This window comes from Mus pahari, chromosome 8, assembly GCF_900095145.1.
Source record: "Mus pahari chromosome 8, PAHARI_EIJ_v1.1, whole genome shotgun sequence".
NCBI lineage: Eukaryota > Metazoa > Chordata > Mammalia > Rodentia > Muridae > Mus > Mus pahari.
Window position 1 is genome coordinate 27,342,208 of NC_034597.1, and position 5,156 is coordinate 27,347,363.

General features: G+C 42.8%; 1 pseudogene; it reads left to right on the forward strand.

Annotated features, from left to right (window-relative positions):
• Positions 1–790, forward strand: part of LOC110325749 — a 160,330-nt pseudogene extending 159,540 nt beyond the window's left edge.
• Positions 791–5,156: the final 4,366 nt, after the last annotated feature.

The following is a 5,156-nucleotide window of genomic DNA, read 5'->3' on the forward strand; positions in this document are numbered from 1 at the left end:
TGTCTCTCTCTCTCTCTCTCTCTCTCTCTCTCTCTCTCTCTCTCTCTCTCTCTGTCTAACTTTGTATTGGCTACATAACCCTCAGAACCCAGAAGCATGAAGTAAGAAATTTCTTCTCCCGGGCTGGCTACAAGGGAGTGGGCCGTTCAGAGCTGAGACACTGAAGTGGATGTACCTTCCCCTCTACCTTGAAAAAGCATTTTATCCTTCACTCAATATATCTGAGACCTTGGTAAATTCACTTCTCTCATATATAAAGGAGGTTCTAGATACATTGGAGTGCCCAATAGAGATGTGTCCAAAGTAGAGATACATGATGGATTATCCAGGGGACCATGTGACCACAGAGATGTCTGAATAGAGATGCATGTGTTCAACCTTTGCACAGATATCTTGAAAGCACCTACTGTGTGCAGGTGAACTAAGAAATTATGAGAGCAGCCAGAACTGCCAATAGTAGGTAGGGGCTATTCTGTGTGGTCTTCTCTAGGTATGCATTCCTCTGTCCTTATTCTGAAGAGGATGAACAAGTAAAGAACATCCTCTGTAGCTTCCTGGACACATGGAGAAGAACCATGAGGACTTTCATGAGCTCACAGCCTTGTTCCCTCTGAAATACCCGAAGATCTCCTCGAGTATGTACATGCCACACTCACATCTTATTTTCCATTTCAATAGGCTCCTTGCCCAGCTGCAGGAAGAACAGGCCAAGGAAGAACAGGCAAAGGACGAAGAAGACTCAAATCTGGGGAGACACACATCCTCAGATCCAGAGACTCAATGGGTGTAAATTGGCAGGGTGTAAATTGCACCAGATCTGAACAACACAAAACCCACCAGAAGTTGCTGTGATGCATGCATAGCTGCAGCCAGATGTGGCAGCAGCAGTCCTGCCAACACCCCTGTTGGCAGCGGTGGAACCTGTGTCTCAGCATGTCTGTAGATACAGTGCACCTCTCAGTTATCGCCTGCTTGCTACAGTGGGCCTACCTATTTAGAGAATGGCCCTGTCACCTCTGGTCATCAGTTTGAGTCTGTCCTGTATCTGAGCTGCTGCTCCAGCCCCTCAGGACCAGCTCCTGATTTCAGTTCAGCAGCAGTTCCAGCCCCACAGCCAGCTTTCCCCTCCCCTGAGAAATAGCCTTTTTATTCTTGTGATCTTTTCAATGTTGTGTTTATTTTAAGTATTGGTTTTAATAAATTATTAGTGTTTGTTTTATAATGTCTAACGGTGGGAAAGTATCTGCAAATTATGAATATTCAATTGGATAAATGAAGTTTATTCAAACTTTTCTTAGGAACAAAATACAATTTAAGAGATAAACATTAAGCATTTAGAAGGATTAAATGTCATGCTTAAATTATAACATGTAAAAGTCTTAAATACCCATTTTAGTAAAGAATGTATACACATGACTAAAAAAGCACATGTAAAAATGTTCTCTGTTATCTTTCAGTAAATTTCAAACTAAACCTGAGAAGTATTATCACTTCCATTCAGTGGTATTCAGTTCACATTGAAATGGCTATACTTTTACATACAGGAAATTCCAAGTGTTGGTAAGGATGTGTGGTATTACAGAATCATGGCACATTTCTAAGGCACATGTAGAGTGCCTTACCTACATTCTGAAATACTTTGTCAGTTCTTCAAAAATATAAATACAACTACTGTGACTGTTCCTCTACTGATGTATAGATCCCCCCAAAAAATTAAAATCAGAAATCTGAATATCCCAAATGGTTTGCCCTAGATGAACAGATTAATTTTAGCATGTGCTAATTCATGTTACAACATAGGCAAATTTCAAAGTTACTCTGCTAAGCCAAGAAGCCAAATATAAGTCTAGAGTTAGTCAAGAAATTCCCTAATGAATAGATCTGGCAGACACGGAGCTGAAAGGTGACAATGACTCTGTAAGAAGATTTTTAGTAGGCAGGAATGTGCTCTTCAAATGAAGAAAACAAGTTTCTACAAGAATACAATGTATTTTGATTTTCTCTTCCTGTCTTAACCACCCATCCACTCATCCCATGACTTGCCAATCAGTCTCCTTCTGCTTATTTATTTATTTATCTAATTAATTAATTTATTTATTGTTTCATGATAATAAATGGTGATTATTATTACTATTTTATTTACACTCTTCATGCAATTAGTATGGGACAGGTAGGAATAGATATGTGGCCACTCACTTGGTGCACATGTACAATTAGTCTACCATTGATCATATCCTCAAAGCAAAATGATTCTCCCTTCCCAGAAGACAGCAACTGCAACCAGCATTTCAGCTAGAGTGAAAACCTCAGAAACCCCTTCTCCATGGCTTAGAATAGGCATTAAAAACAAAGATGCACAGGAATTCCATTAAAACACTAACCTGGAAGCCATAATAAATACACAAATGACATGTAGAGTAAAAAGAGAAAAATTCAATATATAAGTAATAATGAAATATAAAATTAAATTGCAATACAATTCTGATAGGACCTTATGGGACCTGGAGCCTCCATAGATGTAAATGGGTTCATTTTCATTTGGCCATCTGCTGATGAACCAGAGTACTTAAAATTAGTTTGTTTCCCTAGAACCTATCTTATAGAAAACTCAACTTTCAGTTGCAAGTGGTCATCATTTGGAAATAATCCTGGGTTAAGGATGGGTGCATGAGTGTGGGGTGCTGGTTGTGGGAAAATAAGTGGTGGGAGAGATGACCTGTGTCCTGCCAGAGCTTGGAGGCTCTGGGTGGGTGGAAGAGGAGACTGCCGCAGGACCCCACAGAACTGCCATGGGACAGGTGTAGGGCAGACTTAGGCTGCTGGAACCCCTGAGGGGGGCGTGGTGTCTGGGAAAGGCGCAGTCTCAGCTCTGATTCTCAGGTACCATAGACCACTGGGTACCTCGGGAGAGTTGGCTTTGGGGCCTCTGGGCCTCACGGATGCCAGAGATGACAGATTCTCAGCCTTAGACATTCCAGATGCTGCTGGATGTCAAGGAAGAGCTGAGAACAAAGTGGGGGCCCTGGGAGCAGCTCTGTCAGCCCCGGGGCAAAGGGAAAAGGGGCAGGGGCGAAGGCTCTAGGTGGTTCCAGCATGGGCGAGAGTCTAACTAGCTCAGGCTGCTAACTTGGCAGGAACCTTGGGTTGGCTGGTGGCTAGAGTGCAGGAAGGCCTTCCAGCGGGAGGTTAGATGTACGGCTCCTTAGAGGGAAAACTTCTCCATTGCTCCAACCCAGCGGATCCTGATGAGAAGAGACAGCCCATGGTTTCAAGGTGTTTACTGTAGAAAGTCAAAGAGAGGGAGAATAATAGAGAAGTAGGGGGCAGCCATGAAGTGGAGAGAGGGGAGAAGGGAGGGGGAGAGAGGGAGCAAATGGCTAGAGAGAAAGCAAGAGAGAGAGAAGGGGCCAAGCAGTCAGTTTTATAGTGGCCTGAGCTGCCTTCCTGTTGCAGGGTAACTGTGGGGAAGAACATATCTGGCTACTGCAACGTTAACTGTGAGGGTGGAGTCTGGACAGCCTACGTGACTAATGGCCACGAGCTGAAGGCTGGTGGTGTTAGACATTTGTGTCTGGGGATGTAGCTCACTGTTCCATCCCGTGTAGAATTTTCTACTGGGTCTCCGGAGTAAGCCTTGCTCGACCAGAACACAGGTTGCCTTTCACCGTCTCACACATGAGGTCCCTTCTACAATTTAAGACTGAGTGCTCCAAGGCCTCTCACTCTGTATAAGGTCTTGCTATGGGTCTCAGTATGTCTTGTGATTGACTTCAGGAGGAAGCTTTCCTCATGGTGGTTGAGAAGGCACTGATCTATGAGCATGACAACATTGGGAGTCATTTTATTACTGTTTCTTTAGTAGAACAGTAATATTTAGCTTTACCTTATGTCTCTGAACTATCTAGTCTCAAATTCTTGGTCATCCAAGCAGTGTCGGATATGGGTTCCACCTCAGGGAGTGAATCTTAAGTCAAGTCAGATATCTGTTGGTTACTCCCACAATATTTGTGTCACCATAGTACATGCATATCTTGCAGATCAGACGCCATTGTAAATCAAAGTTTTGTAGTTTCATTAGTGATATTTTTTCCCCCTCAGAAACATGCAGAGTTTTCTAACAGCTACTAGATGCCTGGAAGCCAAGGAATACCAGCTTTGGCTCTCTCACACTTCACACTGCACGTTTCCACTTCTGGAGCATTCATTGTCTCAATGCTAGTGGTGTGGGATTAGAACAGTCAGACTCTCCCTGCTTTGCTTCTCTAGCTGAACACAGAAACAGGGTAGAACCAAACATGAATAGAAAAAAATGCCAATGAAAAGATTCCTAATAATATTCTGATATTCTCACAGATTGGTCCTAACCCAATTGTCATCAGAGAGGCTTCACTTAGTAAACGGTAGAAAGAAATGCAAAGATACTCAGCCAGACATTTGGTAGATCTTGGAGAATTTTGTGGAAGAGGCAGAGGAAGGATTGTAGAAGATAGAGGGATAAAGGATAGCACAAGATAAACCAAAAAGTCAGCCAACCAGAGCCCATAAAATACAGGGGCTGAACTGTCAATCAGGGAACCTATATGGGAACCAAGGAGCTCACATGGACTGACCTAGGCCCTTAACACCTGAGTAATAGTTATGTAGCTTCATATTCTTGTGAACTCTTTAACAGTGGGAGCAGGGTCTGTTTTTGACTCTATTGTCAGTCAATGGGACCTGCTACACTCACTGGGTTGCATTGTCTAGCCTTATAAGAAGAAGAGGTGCCTAGTCTTACTCCAAACTGATAAGACATGGCTGGTAAATATATATATATATATATATATATATATATATATATATATATATATATATGTGTGTGTGTGTGTGTGTGTGTGTGTGTGTGTGTGTGTGTGTATTTGTAAGTTGTTCCCTCTTCTGAAGATGAATGGAGGAAGAGTTGCTGGGGATGGAGCTGGTGGAGAGTGACAGACAGACAGACAGACAGACAGAGAGGAAGACAGACAGAGAGGAAGAGAGAGAGAAGAAACACACCGAGACAAACAGTGACACACATAGCAACACACACACACACACACACACACACACACACACACACACACACACAACTTCCATAGAGAATGAAACAGAGGATACATTCAAGAACATTCAAAAGT